Below are 17048 nucleotides of genomic sequence, written 5' to 3' on the forward strand. Positions count from 1 at the left end.
ATTGCGCTACACTGAGTTTTTGTTTTTACTCTCGTGTCAATCTGTCCATTTTTTTTATTGCGCTAACGTGTGTATATCTTTTATGATATTTTTCACATATGTCATGTTAAAAATAATATTACTTGGACACATTTCATAAAATAAAATTAAGATGATATATATTCACTTTCAATATGTTTTAGTAAAGGAACACCTCTCTCTCTCTCACACACACACACATACACACACATATTTAAGTAATAATTTACTATAACATATTAAAAGTGAATATTTATCATCTTAATTATAAAGAAATAAAATAAATATTTCTATCTTTTCCAACCAATTTTATCTTTTGTATTATTAAATTTCTCCCTATTTTCATTTGAATATCTATTTTTATGATGTTTTTCATATATGTCATGTTAAAAAGAATATTACTTGGACACATTTCATAAAAATAAAATTAAGATGATATATATTCACTTTCAATATATTTTAGTAAAGGAACCTCTCTCTCTCTCTCTCTCTCTCTCTCTCTCTCTCTCTCTCTCTCTCTCTCTCTCTCTCTCTCTCTCTCTCTCTCTCTATCTATCTATCTATCTATCTATATATATATATATATATATATATATATATATATATATATATATATATATATATCACACACATATTTAAGTAATAATTTATTGTAACATATTGAAAGTGAATATTTATCATCTTAATTATAAAGAAATAAAATAAATATTCCTATCTTTTCCAACCAATTTTATCTTTTGCATTATTAAATTTCTTCCTATTTTCATTTGAATATCTATTTTTGTTTTCTAACTTTTTTTCTAAATCTCTTATTTTTCTTTCATTTCACACTATTGACCAACATTATAAAGAACAACAACAAAAATGTTGCAAATGTAATCGGTATTTAATTCACTTGCAATAGAGTGCTGGATGCTACGGTGGTCAATAAATCTATGAAACATTATTAAAAAAGAAAGTATTTGCATATAATATTTTGATAATCATGAAAATAATAAATAGTACATAATCAGCGCTATAAGAAAAGCACCTGATAGTCAACAATTTCATAATCTATCATCTTCTGCACCACCATATCTCGAAAAACTCATCTTTTGCACCACCATATCTCGAAAAGCATGTCAAAATAAGAAATGATCAAATAAACTTCTATGCCCCACGTCTTGCTCAACCGTACCAGTCTCAATTGGGAAGCCTGCATTAAGGTTTTGAAAGACGGTAATAAACTTCTGAATCACTAAATCCAATACTAAGAACATGCACTTTTTTCTTCTTTTTCCCTTTCATTCTCTCTCTAAATTTTTAATTTTTATCTTGCTTTTGATGAGTGTGTTGTGTATGGTACTCATGATAATACTATTTGCTTTAATTAAATTAAATGAGGAAGTTGAATATTTTGATCGGTAACAGTAATCCATGAATAATGGGTTGGTCTGAATAAATGTATAATTGGAATGCAAATAGGTCACTTCAAAATAGCATATCCCCACCCCATTATAGATAGTTATAGATACACTAATTAGAATTTCTTAGAATTTAAAGTAAGATGTCATAGGTTCTCTCAAACACTTCAGTGTTATCAGAGTTTCTTTATTTTTTTATTCAATTAAGGTGTGTATGTCTTGTACGAAGTTTTTTTTTTACATATATCCTCTGAAAAGAATACCGTTTGGACAATATTATTAGAAATAGAAGTAAGATGATAAAATTTTAAGTTAAATTCCAAATAAACAACATTGTTCTAGGAACCAATTTAATAATGCAAAGGGTATATTATAATAATTAAAAATCATATTGTACTTCTAAGTTGTTAAATTCTAAATTGTTTTAAATTGTTTCCTATTTTTTTTCTTAGCATCATATCTCTCATATTATTTATCTTAATTTATATTCTCTCTCTCCATCTTTTTAGTATGCACACATGTAAAATAATTTTTTGTCCATAAATCTATTTCGATTTTTAACTAAATAGAAAAGAAAGACGGGAAATTTTTGTCCATAAATCTATATCGATTTTTAACTAAATCAAGACAAATTTTATTAAAATGACAAGTAGTAATCATTAATAACCTATTACATAATACTATATGCTTTAAAAATTAGAAATAATATAATAATGCAAAATAAATTGAACCAATTTTATTAGGTAGTTTTATTGATGCATTATTTGTAACGGTTAAATGGAAGAACATGGAGGGTATATTAGTGGTAACTACCAAGAAGTTATTATCACACAATTTTGTTTTATTATTTATTAAAAAATTAAAAGATTAAATAAGGATAATTTTGGAAAAAATCAAAGTCACTCCAAAATATTATATCCCCTTTATCTATAGTTATTTTGTAACTGTTAAATGGAAGAACATGAAGGGTATATTAGTGGTAACTACCAAGAAGTTATTATCACACAATTTTGTTTTATTATTTATTAAAAAATTAAAAGATTAAATAAGGGTAATTTTGGAAAAAATAAAAGTCACTCCAAAACATTGTATCCCCTTTATCTATAGTTATTTTGTAACCGTTAAATGGAAGAACATGGAGGATATATTAGTGGTAACTACTAAGAAGTTATTATCACACAATTTTGTTTTATTATTTATTAAAAAATTAAAAGATTAAATAAGGGTAATTTTGGGGAAAAATAAAAGACACTCCAAAATATTGTATCCCCTTTATCTATAGTTATAGATAGATTATAGATAAAAGATAATTTATTAAATAATAAAATATATATCTCTTAATTTACTAAACAAATAAACATCAAGACTTTCTCTTTCTCTTCCCCTCCCCTCCCATGTCTCTCTAAATAATAAAAGAGAGATAATAAAGAGTATTGTCTATGTTAATTGTAACATGATATCTATAATTATAAATATTAAACATTCCTTTATCTATTATAAATTATTGTAGGAGATCGATTATAATATTAAAAACTAACTCCACGTATATATAAAATATGGTAAAATTATATGCATGTTAGTGTGATAAAAGAAGTTTTTAAAAAAGAGAATTTATGTGGAAGGCAATCAACGTGTAATATATCAATGACCGTTTTAATTCTCCATCATTAGTAATTTTATGATGAGCAATATTTTTTTAAGATGCAATTGCATAAATTTGCAAGTGAAAAAGTATACATACTTATTAGATACTATTTGTTCAACAAATTTACTCCAATCAATTCTTTGCATCTAAACAAAGGGAAGGTGAAGTTAAGAAACTTATATATTGACTTTGCTAAAAAGAAGTACATTGTATTTTTCTTTTAACGGGTGTCTTCTTGCAATATTACATCAATTTATCTCTCTCTCACACACACACATTGAAAAACTGCCAAGAGGATGAATAGCGATTGAACAATTTCTGAGAGGATGAGAATTATTGAGCGAGTTGAACAATTTCCAAAGGGAATGAGCGTGATGAATAACGACTGACAGTATGAAATCGTGAAGTATGCAGAGCCAAAATAATCACAATTGTAAAAAAAAAATCCTGAAAAAAATTGGATGCAGAACAATGGTTGATGAATTGAAAAATAAAAAAATAGTTTCTTTTTATGATAAATTTGTAATATTGCAAAATTAAGATAGAAGTTTCTTTTTTATAATAAATTTCAAATGGGAGAGGAGGGAGTTAAAGGGTATTATTGGAAACAATAAAAGAGTCATACCAAAAACTTGTATTCCCTTTATATATAGGTATAGACTAGCGTTCAGACGGGTACTCACGTGCCCGTCTGCCCGCTTTTTTTAATGTGCACAGCGGAGAAAAATAAATGTCTGTTTTTTTATGAGATTTCTATTGTATGTCGTATTAAAAATAATATTATTACACTTTGAAAATGGTAAGAGTTCTAAATTAAGTCTTCCATCCTAAATATATATGTGATCCCTTGGAAATGTCTATTTGTAATGATGCCCGTATTGTTTACCAAAATCATGATCGAATGCAACGGTAATAATCATAAATATTCATCTTTCTTTTATGGAAAACTCACTTTGGTATTGTTTACCAAAATCCCCTATATTCATCTTTCTTTTATGGAAAAACCACTTTCGTATTGTTTACCAAAATCCCCTATGAATAAATATCATGTTATATCAGTATTCCCTTTACTCTCTCTCTCTCGTCTGCCCGCTTTTTTAATGCACACAGCAAAGAAAATTAAATATAAATTTTTCTTTTTATGAGATTTCTATTGTATGTAGCATTAAAAATAATATTATTACACTTTGAAAATGATAAACAAAGATATTCAAAATTATATTAAAGTATACAAAGTACTATTGATATTGTGTAATCAATGACATTCTCTAAAAGGAATGCCGAACATGAAATCTTTATACGAAGTATTTTCTTTTTCCCTGCAATTGTTTTCCGTGGTAAAGAAAAAATGTAAGACTCTCAAATTAGAATTTTTTTAGATAAAAAGATAGTAAAATTAATAGTAAGTAGTGTAATATAGTTTTTTTTTACCTTATAAAGATTTGTATTAATTCTTCATACATCCATTTATCAATGCACTCTTGAGATTTATAAAACTACAAATACATGACAAAATGTCATATCATCAAAGAAATACATTCAAAAAATTTGACTCATTTGAATATAATAAGGTTTATTGTAACACAAATAAATGTATACCTGAAGAATGGAGATACTTTATTTTAGTCTTGATTTAATAGAACAACAACTCTGACTTATTTCTGAATTACTTGGAGTTTTGGTATAAAAAAAAACAATGGACTTAGTAAATATATATGGTTTTATTTACATAAACCACTAATAGAAAGTAAATTCATGAATTCAAAAATATTCTTAAATGAATAAAATAAAATCTCTCTCTCTCTCTCTCTCTCTCTCTCTCTCTCTCTCTCTCTCTCTCTCTCTCTCTCTCTCTCTCTCTCTCTCTCTCTCTCTCTCTCTCTCTCTCTCTCTCTCTCTCTCTCTCTCTCTCTCTCTCTCTCTCTCTCTCTCTCTCTCTCTCCCCTGGAATCTGTCTTATAACAACAATAAAAAAATGTAAATTCACAAAATTCTAGTATCCACTTAGAATTAAGTTGAAAATTTCAAATTTTCCAAATTTTTTACAGGATATAATGATCATTCCATTCCAAATGAATATGTCAGACTTAATTGGAGAGTGTCAACTTAAATATTGTCATGGCTTATATTTCCTATGTGATTCTCTATTATATTTCACTAATAGTAAAAAAAGTAATAATTAAATTTCTTTAATGTTCATATGATGCAATATAAACCAAAAGAAAGAGAACTTACATTGTCAAAGTTATTGATTTTATATTTTTAATATAACATCTTCAGAGATCAAGTGATATAAAAAAAATTGTAGTGAAAGAAAAATATTTATGAATTAACTAAAAGGGAGAGAGAAAAAGAAATAAATAATTTTTAAGTAAAAGAAAGTGAGAATTATTTTAAATTAAAAGATAAGAAAGTTACTAACCACTTTATTTTGCAACTGATGTAAGTTGCCAAGAAAATAATTTTTTAAATTATATTATGTTATTTATTTAAAAAGAAACTAAAGGATATTTTTGGATCAAAATTAGGCCACTCCAAAATCATATATTCCCTTTATATATAGGTATAGATAGAAGATGAATTTGAAGTTGATTGTTATTTACAATATTTGATTGGCTTTTTTTTTAATTTTGAATTTCTTTATTAATTCGTTTTAAAACTAATAAAAATTATATTTTAAGGATGTTATTGATAGCAAAATAGGTCAGGCCAAAACACCACATTAAATAGTTATAGATACTCAATAAACAATATATATGACAAACATTTTTGTAGCATTGATGTAATTAATTTTTTTTTATCATTGATGTAATTTATTTTATATATAAACACGTCATTATTGAAGTTAAGAGTTTCATTCTACCTAGTCTATGTGCTTTAACACTTAATAAATATTTATACATTAAGTAAATACGTAATTATTTAAGTTAAGAGTTTCATTCTACCTAGTCTATATGCTTTAACACTTAATAAATATTTATACATTACGTAAAATATTTTACTAAAATAAATTGTTATGTCCAAAAATAAAATAATTATTTATTTAATAACTCATTAAGATAAAATAATTTATCTCAATAGTTGATACATTATTTTATCAAAAAATCAAAGATATGCATTAAAAATATTTTATTTTATCATATTGAAATATCAAAGAAAAAAATATGGTAAATAATAACACAAAAATAAAATAATTGATTATTTTTTTATGTTATTTCGGGTTAAGCTTGTTAGTGTTATAGATAAGTATAAAATCCAAAATGGTTGAATATAAAATAGGAAGTAATATTTCTTTTAAAAAAAATTATATGAAATTACAATAACCGAAAAAATTTGAAATGTTAAATAGGAATTAGGAAGTTATTTAAGGTTACAACTTCCCTACGGCCATTATGTGTTAATTCTTTTTATTTTAATTATTATTATTTTTAAATAATAAACAAATATAAAAAAAAATTATTTTTTAAAATAATAAACAAATATAAAAGAAGAAGTTAATAGAGGGTATTTGTGGAAGAAATAAAGGCCATACCAAAATCACCTATCCCCTTTATATATAGTATATATATATATATATATATATATATATATATATATATATATATATATATATATATATATATATATATATATATATATATATATATATATATATATATATATATATATATATATATATATATATATATATATATATATATATATATATATATATATATATATATATATATATATATATATATATATATATATATATATATATATATATATATATATATATATATATATATATATATATATATACACAAAATTTAATGATTATCTAAATATAGAAAACCAAAAAATAACCATTAAAAATAAATATGGAAAAGGAAGTAGATATTAATTAAACCATCATGCGCATTTAGTGTCATGCTGGTCCATTTATGCTCATTGCACATTAATAAGGAAGGATTCAGTCATTTTCAAACATATTATCAGAAAAACTACATTTGTAGTAATTAAGTGCTTAACGTGATTTATTGCCTCTTTACATATACGGAGATTTTAATATACTTCTTGAACCTTTTATGGTAAATAAGAAATTAAAAATCAACCATGCAATGTTAAATAAGCTTTCTCCTCAATCTTAAAACTCATCTGCCAGAATAATTCTCATGTGCTGAGAAGGTTCTAGATGGACTGTCCCCCTTCCTGGATGGTCGTGCAAGAACCTTTATGGTTAGCCTAGATCAGTTGTCCCTCAAACCAAATGTTTATTCATTGCAGTGCAAGGGTTTGTCCTATCTGTTTTAGTAATCGACTGTTTCTTTAGCTTCTTTTGAAAGTCAAGAGGAGGCATTGGTCTTGAGAATTTGCGCATTTAAGGTCTCTTACATCGGGTGTATTTTCCTTAGCATGCACACATATGATTTTTGAAGAGTCATCTCCTCATTTATTCAAGTTATCTTTTTCACATATTATTGTTGCTTATTTTCCTTTGATATTTAGCTTTCCTGTGTTTGGACAATAACATCTATTATGAGCCACAAGTCGAAGGAAGATGTTCACCCTTCGTCCAAGAGGATAATTTTGATGGGGTCTTTTTTTATGTCGGTCAATTTTTAGATTGGGGTTTCTTGATCATTGAAGAAAATAAAATGATATGTAATGAATACAGTGATTGTACCATCTTTTTTTATGAATGTACCTTCTCGATTTTAAGTCTTCAGTTACCTTTCAATGTCTTTGAGATGCAATTTCTAAAGCATTTGATAGTGACTCCTCTATTCATTTATTCCACGAGTTGGGAATCATGTCTACAATCACAAAATATTATAAAATAAATCATTAAAAATATATATCAAGCAAAAACTAAGGCCGAAGTCGGAGTAAGATAATCTGCCTCCCTAACTCTATGAAGAGAGTTTGCAACAAAATAGACAAGCAAAATCTTGAAAACAACACTCATGGAAATGTAAAAAAATCAGTAAAACTACAATAAATAAATATCAACATTTAATTTATAGAAAGAATAATTTTGAGTCGAAGCAGAAAGAAAAATCAAAGATTCGCTTGATTATATCTCATCGTGAAGCATCGGCAGAATTTAGACGGAAATATATCCGTCTGTTGTTATTACTTCAGATGAATGAGAAAGAGAATAAATTATGAATTGAGTTTAAGAAGTTTTTAAAGATATAAAGATAAATCAGTTGCTGATTTTGCCGCAAATAAAAAAATTGCATAAATGAATTACAATCAAACATGTTGAATAATACTATTATGAACGAAATAGATGTGAAGCATCTATGAAATTATGAAAAGCGGTTACCTAGAAATCAATTTTGATAGCTTCCCGTGGTCAGGGATAATCACATGTTAATAACATTTGCAACTCATTTTTGTTCTTTTAATTTATTATATTTTAATTGATTTTAAAACTCATACAATTAATATTATAATACTATTTACTATTATGAAAAAAAACCCCTATCATGACGGATGAAAAAGGAATAAAACCACATCCGACCAACCGTTCTTATATAGAGTGTGATTGAATGTACGATGGTTTTTAGGTAACCTGAATCCCAAGGTCTTTTATTTTATTTTTCCATATATTACTGACATGTATTTTTGTATCTGTATATTGTACATATATATAATCATATATTTATAAAATATCAAATTAAGCAATAAAAATATATTTACAACCATCAAAGACGAAGTCATACAGTACCGCCCCCTTTTTCAACTAATGCATTAAAAATAAATGTCAAACGTCTATGGACGTTGTCTAAATCTTCGAGAGAGAAATGTGTCATGTCGTTACACGTCTACAAAAACAAGTGAAAAAAGTTGAATATCGACAAAGACATTATGTATACCTGATCATACGAATCAACAATGTCGACAAAGACGATGTTAAATATGTCCTTCATTACATAGTACCCATACTCGTATCTCTCTGCTTATTTCTTAGTCTACAAATTTAAACATTTAATGAATATATAACCACACATTTCATGTGCATATATAGAGTAAGAGTAAACACCGCGTCTTCTTGCGATAATGTAACATAACATGTTAAATATGATTCTTCAGAGGGAGCCAATAACCTATTATGATTTCTACCAGTGGGAGAGGTTGAATAACTGCCTTTTGTGCTTGCATCACATATAACATTTCTAACGGGAAATTGATCATCAACATCATCATTTTCATTTGTACAGTATGGAATAGTTCCACTGATTCTCTACATCATAAAAACACAGGAACACAAAACAGAATTAACACAATATATATCATACATTTCAAATATCACAATATTCTCACTTTCACATACCGCATATAAATCTTTTATTTCTTCAATTTATTTCCTGCGAGTTTCCCACTCCGCTTCTAACTTCTCTTCAAATTCTTGCTTGTGAGTATCTATCTTCCTCTGAACCTATTCCAACGTTTCTTTTTTCACATGTTTGGTAATTTTTTTAGCCGTACCAAAAAACATTCTCAGGCCGATGCCATCTCCAACCCCACGGACACGCCCATCATGTTCCTTTATTTCGATTTCTTCCACTATTATATCATGTCGTAGTTTTGGAACAAAAGGAACCTTCACAGATTGAGTTAACCAATGAATCATACACAACATGATAAGACATACATTGCTTATTACCAAAGGGGTTTAAATAACACATAACATACACCGAAATAAATCCTACATACAATTTTCTCAGTGACTGGGCATCTGAAGTGTACTATTCATTTGGTCTTTGTCGAACCCTCTTCCATCTCTCATTGTCGTGATGATGGAGACGATTGTTAACTGGAGATTTCAACAAATAGTTGAAGTTCTTTGGAAGTGTTACGTTTTGGAGAATAAATAAAAATGGTTGTGTCGAAGCTATTTGTTGAATTCTTTTCTTGGGTGAACAAATCTTTATTGTCGAAGCCTGAGACTTAGAAGATTTTTGGATCTCCACAAAGCTCTCTTCGACGTAGGCGTTTTGACAGAGTCGAAGCTTCAAGCGGGAAAGATTTGAAATTTAAACGAAGCAGTTTTGTCAGGCCAACACATGGAAACATCTGAGACATGCAACGCTTGAAAATGTCGAATGTGGCAGTCATCTGTGTAGAGGCCGTTAGGGTCGAATTGTTATAAATAGGGGTCTTAGTTTTAGATTTCAGAGGTGTTCAAACAGATATACAGAAATTCACAAAAATACTCAAAGTACCAGAGCGAGAGAAAAGAGTTTTATGCTGAAAATGTATGTATGAAGAACACCATAATTTCGTTTATCTATTTCATGCAAGTTATTTAAATTAAAATTATTCACTGTCTTTTCTTCTATCGAATTGCCCTTATTTTCAGTATTTTATCATCATTTTTAGCTTTGCATTTACATTTTGCCAAGTTCTCATTTCCATTACTTTCTCAAAACTTAAAACATTTACTTCAAGTCACTTATCTTTACCTTTTCCAAGTACTTTCGTTATCTTTAAAAAACCCTTTCCTACAAAGTTATCGTCATTTACTCTTTATTCATAAAGTCATAAATTTCATTTAGAATTATTGTCAAAACACTTTTCGCTGTTCATAAACCAGAAACAAAGTTAACCATGAGTCAAATCACCGTAATAATAGTTCTTGAGACACATGTCCTAGGATCAATCTAGTCGATTCTGTAAGTTACCAAAAATCTATAATATTGGAAGACTAGCGGTTGTTTATCAGAAATCACTGGTAAACAAATTGGCACGCCCAGTGGGACAGTGTTAAAAGAATTGTTAATTACAATAGTTTTCTTTACTTTTACAATACAAAATTGCTGTTATTCTTTTGGTTTAAAAATTAGTGTTGTATGATCCTTAGAAGTGGTAGGATAGCCAACAATTCGTAACCTATAACCAACAGAAAAAACGCAAAAAAGATGGTTAATACAACCAGTCAAGGGGAACAATTCCCTCCCCGGGGAACATGCACAATCAGAGCAAATTCGATTGATGTATCCACTGAGATCCCTAGTGCACAGGCCATACCAACATCTGGATCCATGGCCTTGCATAATTCGACAACAATGCCTATTATGTCAGGCGTAGCAGACACTCCTGCAATTTCAACCGCTAGGCCACCAGGATTCGAGAACTTTAGGCCTTTGAGAGAATACCCATATGGAATGCCATCTACTGCCATGGCGGGACTTCAAAACAATTCTTCCATATATACTCAACCACATAATACGGTTATTTCGCCAATTCAAAATTTTGGCTCTGGCATGAACCATGTAGGTCGAAATACCCAATCACAAGGAGTCCCCACCCTATTACCTACCCTTACAACGAATAACCAGGCAGCCTTTAGACAACAAATGGATGCCAGTAACCATGATATGGTAGGAGTTCTGGCAAGAGAAATGAATACCATTTTTTCTCCCCTGATACAGAATGTGAATAGGACTAACACTGACAATGCCCAAACATACCAACAACTGTCAGCGCAGATGGGACGCATAGCAGATTTCCTAGGCGCTCCACAGTCTTCTGTTCGTCGCAGGCCAAACCAGGTTATAACCTAGGGAGAAGAACCAACTATAGATCAGGTTCGACCACCAAGGCAAGCGCCTGACGAAAGGGTCATGGGGGCAAGATTGGAACAACAGCCAATTCGACGGGAAGTCCCTAAAGAACAACCTAGGAGAGTGATAATGGTTAATAGAGACCAGGATGCAGACGAAGTAATTCATAGGGTCAGGCGGGAAAACATGATGGAAAATGACTTAACTAGTATGATAGAGAGAATCATGGCCCAGAATGGTCTGAATACAGGACTTCGACGACCAAATTATTCCTCTCCTTTATCAGAATATGTCCTACAAACAGAATTACCAAGGGGTTGTAAAATCCCTAAGTTCACCAAATTCTCAGGGGACACTAGTGAATCCACTATAGAACACATAGCCAGATACATGACTGAGGCAGGGGATTTGGCGAACAGTGAGAACCTAAGAATGAAATATTTCCCCAGTTCTTTAACAAAGAACGCCTTCACGTGGTTTACAACTTTGCCACCAAATTCCATAGATGCTTGGCCTCAGTTGGAAAGATTGTTTCATGAACAATTCTACATGGGCCAAACTAAGATAAGTCTTAAGGAATTAGCCAGTATCAAAAGAAAATTCACCGAACCTATAGATGATTATCTGAATAGGTTCCGTTTGTTGAAATCTAGATGCTTTACAATAGTTCCTGAACACAAGTTGGTCGAAATGGCCGCTGGAGGTTTAGACTATTCCATCAGGAAAAAGTTAGATACCCAACATCTAAGAGATATGGCCCAATTAGTAGACAGCGTTCGACAGATCGAACGCTTAAAATCTGAAAAGGCCAGAGCAAATAAGAATTATAGGAAAGAGAGGGTTGCTTATGTCGAATTTGAAGACGGGGAGTCTGAAATCTCTGGTGACCCTTATGGTCTTGAGGAATTTGAAGTAGATTTGGCTGAATTAAAAGAAGCACCACCTTATGCCTGCAAATTACTTACACCTTCGAATGGCAGGAACCCTATCGAAACTGAAAAGAATGATAGATTTCCTAAAAAGACTTACACATTTGATGTTACCAAGTGTGACGAGATCTTCGATTTATTAGTAAAAGATGGCCAAATGATGTGCCTCCTAATACCAAAATTCCTCCGTTAGAACAACGAAAGAAAAGAGGCTTCTGTAAATATCACAATTTTTTAGGCCATAAAACCTCACAATGCTTTCTTTTCAGGGATCTTATTCAGAATGCAATTAGGGATGGCCGCCTCAAGTTCGCTGACAAAGGAAAAAACCAGATGAAGGTTGACGCTGATCCCCTCAACATTGCTGATAAAAATTATGCTGAACCTGTCGAAATCAACATGATTGACATAGGGGAAGTGAAGGTTGTAAAGGCAACAAGAACTGAAGGCTATGCGCTAAATGGAAAGCAGGCTACTGATGGCCTAAATCACGATGTTCCCTTTGGAATCTCTGTCAAAGGTAAACAGGGTGCTAACATCGAACCAAGGGCCACTGAAGGTCTCAAGGGGAAAGTAACTGAGGCTACTGAGGGCCTAAGGAAGAAATTCGAGGAAATTTCAATCACTGACGACGCCAGTCTAGGTGTCAACATGGTGGATCTGAAACAACCCACCCTCTAGAAATGGAGGAAGTGGAGAAATGTCTGAAGATGGATCAAGAGGGGATGCAGTTTGGCTATCCCAAAGCCAACGAAAGCCTACGTGAATACCTTTGGAGATGTCATAAAAGAAATTCTGACATGTTGCTGTGCCCAAGGTGCAACATTAGGATATGTCGAAGGGTGGCTAAGGATTATGAAAGATGGCAACGAACAAAGACTGAGAGAAACTAGAGGAAGGAAAGCCAATTATAGAAGGTGTATCCCACGCTAGGAGAAAGCCTTATTGGTTTTATTATGCGTTGCTACAAGTACGAAACATAATGCTTGATGTGTCCCAGGTGTGAGGCAGTGTACAACGGAGAATTAGCTGAAGCGTTCGAAAGAATCCCATCTAACCAAGGTTGGGACGGACATGGAGGTAACCCAAATATGTATATCTTCGACAAGAGGGGAGCACCTAGGAGGCCAGACAGCCCTCACCCAAGGGCGAAAAGAGTTATGTTTAAACTGCCAGCAGAAGTCCCTGAGGACAAATGGACTCAGGCGGGGTCGAAGAAAGGAAAGTGGAGAAGTTTTAAGGATGGAGGAAGAACCTCTTGGGCTTATAGAAAATAGTTCTAGGCATCTAAGAGAGAGGCTATCAGGCTAGAGAACTACAAAGGAAAGAATCCTATGTCAAGATCCCAGTGGAGAAGACATCAAAGGTTAAGGAAGGTTGAAAGAGAGATGAATCCAAAAGAGACTGGAGAATCCAGCAGCGTCAAGGTTCTCCCAAATGTCACGAATTCGACCAAACCACCTATAGGAAGGGAGTTGTTTCCAGATGAAAACAAATTTCAGAAAGTTCAGAAGGAACAAGTAAGAAAGGAGGAAATGCTCACTGACGACTTCGAGTCCGACGGAGTGTCTTCTGTTAATATGAATTGCAATGTAGTCTCAGTCCTGCCATACGAATATAACCAGGAGACGAAGGTTGAAGATAATGAGGAAGCGGATGCTGTGGAGATGGCGAAGCATAAACCGGTGTGTTACTATGTTCTCAACAGCGGCGCTGTCGAAGAGCAGAACGCTCTTTTTGAAAGGCCTCCCCAAGGGATGCAGAGTCACCTCAAGCCTTTATACATTAGGGCCAAAGTTGGACATGTGGGGGTGAATAAAGTTCTGGTGAACGGAGGAGCAGAGTCAATTTGATGCCCCAATTCATGTTAAAGAAGATAGGTATGTTCAACACTGATGTCAAACCTCACAATATGGTATTGTCAAATTATGAGGGTAAGATAGGACAGACTCTGGGTGTCATACAAATGGATCTGACTGTTGGATCAATCACAAGACCAACAATGTTCATGGTAATACCCGCGAAGGCAAATTACAACTTACTACTAGGAAGAGAATGGATACATGGAATAGGGGCAGTTCCTTCGACCATGCATCAGAGGATATCCATCTGGAGAGAAGATGGTGTGGTAGAAAATGTGGAAGCTGGCCAAAGTTACTTCATGGCAGAAGTAAACCATGTAGACAAGAAGAACTTCGACAGGAACTTGGCTCATATAGGACCATGCCACCAAGATGAAGAAGGCTACGCCCCAAATAAAAATGCTTTGTACTTCTTGACTCTAAATCCCAATGGCTTTCAGTGGGATATGGAAATTATGAGAGACCCAGAAGAAGGGGAATCATCTGAAATACGGCCAACAGGCTGGGATGAAGACCTGTTGTAGCACCTCAAATTTGCACCTCCCATTTGTATATTCATTTCATTTTTAGGTTATTAACATTCGCATATCATCATGAGCATGCATTTCATCTACACAAGCAAGGTTCAACACAAGATGGCAGTGACTTGAATTCAGAGCTTTATGTTTACACCTAGTGGCAACTAGGATTTCTCAGTGAATTCGGGGTGGCCCCAATCGAAGCCTAGTGTGGAGATGTTTGGGTATTATGATTAAATCTGGTGTCAATGGTGGTTTCTGGAGGTGCCAAGACTCTGTTTCAAAGGCCTTTACTTGGTCATGGTTTCATACCCTAATCAGGTCAAACTCCTATATTGTGGCTTCCTAATCTTAGTTCGGCTGGTACATCATCATTCAGGAGGCTTAATCTCCTTGTTTGGTTAAATGGCATTCAGCAACTTCTTGTTCCTAGTTCATTCAGGTGAAGAAATTCCATTCATTACATGATCATGACGGGTCCGTTACATGAAAGAATGCAAAGAGAGGTGTGTTAACCAATAGTTGACTTTTTGACCAACGGTTGACTTTTTGGTCAACTTTGACCAAAGTCAACCCAAACCCTTAAGTCATGACCTATGCACATTCAAGCCTTGTCATTCACTCAAGTTTTGATTCCTGTGATTCATCTGAGAAGAGTTCATTGGCCATGTCATGTAAGGCATTCCATATCATGTTTAATTAATCCACTACAAAGTCAAGTTTTGATTCATGATAATTACAAGTATCCATTCATGTTCAAGAATTGATTTCAAGTGTCAAGATCAAGTCAAAATCTCACATTCATTCACAATCATTTACAATTCATCACAAATGTCCAAGCATTAAGGAAAATACAAAAAAAAAATAAGCTTTAACCGATTGTTGACTTTGGTCAACGGTCGACTTTTTGGTCAACTTTGACCAAAGTCAACTCATCCATTTTTAACCATCTCAGGCCTAATCTAGCTCTTTTCCCGTGATTTATCATCCAAGAGTCGTTTTTTTGATGGGTTTGACTTTGTATCTTCATGTCCAAGCAACTTGTCTCATTTTCAACTTCATGTGTACCCTGCAATGACTTGGTCTTGTGCTTTTGCCAACCTTGGTGCTGCACTGCTAACAGGGACTTGCGTGCACCGAAACCAAGCCTCACAGTCACATGATTTGATACTACACTTACATCTGCCATTTGAATGAAAGAATGCTCATGAGTTTGGTCTAAGACTCACTGATAACCATCCTGCCGTCATTCTGCATCAGCCTGCAAGGAAACTGGCCGGCACACGGTCAAGTAGGAATAGGTCATTCGATTGCATCTGTCACTTTTGCTCCCTGAGTCTCCAGCAAAACAGAATGCTAATTTTGGACTATGTGAAGGTTCTGCTTAGCTCAAGAAGAAAAGACTGTGTGGAAAAGGCTACATACAATGCTTTGAAGCAAACCTGCAACAACTTGAAACAGCAACACTGTCAGAGTAAGTGCAGTAGAAGCTAAGCGGTGGCTTTGGATGTGTTACCCAGGACGTATATCCACGATCTCTCAATCACTTTCAGGATGCCGGCTCGCTTCTACAACGCCTCCAGCATTATCATCTATGAGGTCAAATATGTCCATGGTAAGATTAGGCAGCAGTGATAAGCATTCCCGCTGTTGTTACAACTGAGCAAAACAAGCCACATTCAGAGAGAAAATGCTAAATCACCAAAATCGAAATGCAGAGATCATACTTACAATGCATTTATGTTAAGGGCTGGTGGTGCTAGTTTGAGAGTTGTTATTGGACCTTCAGAACATGGATTCAATACTGCTTGTATTACTAAGCTTTTCCCAACCTATTCACGCGCTGTTGCAGCTCAAGGTGGCATTAATGCGGCATCGGGAAATATGACTGAAGATGATTGGAGGTGGCACATGTATGACACTGTCAAAGGAAGTGATTGACTCGGAGGTCAGGATGCCATCATATATATGTGTATGGAAGCTGCCACGGTCCAACAAAGTGGGAGTTGTACGAGCGGCATGAGCGTGTCGCATCCTGCAATTTCCACGATCCAGCACAGCATTGGACAAACTCTGCATAAACAGTCAAATCCTGTTAGAAACCTGCGGTTCAGA

General features: G+C 32.7%; 1 pseudogene; it reads left to right on the top strand.

Annotated features, from left to right (window-relative positions):
* The first annotated feature begins 11417 nt into the window (after window positions 1–11417).
* LOC127131009 (uncharacterized) lies at window positions 11418–13234 on the top strand (annotated as a pseudogene).
* The last annotated feature ends 3814 nt before the right edge of the window (window positions 13235–17048 follow it).

This window comes from Lathyrus oleraceus, chromosome 3 (genome assembly GCF_024323335.1).
Source record: "Lathyrus oleraceus cultivar Zhongwan6 chromosome 3, CAAS_Psat_ZW6_1.0, whole genome shotgun sequence".
NCBI classification, from domain to species: domain Eukaryota; kingdom Viridiplantae; phylum Streptophyta; class Magnoliopsida; order Fabales; family Fabaceae; genus Lathyrus; species Lathyrus oleraceus.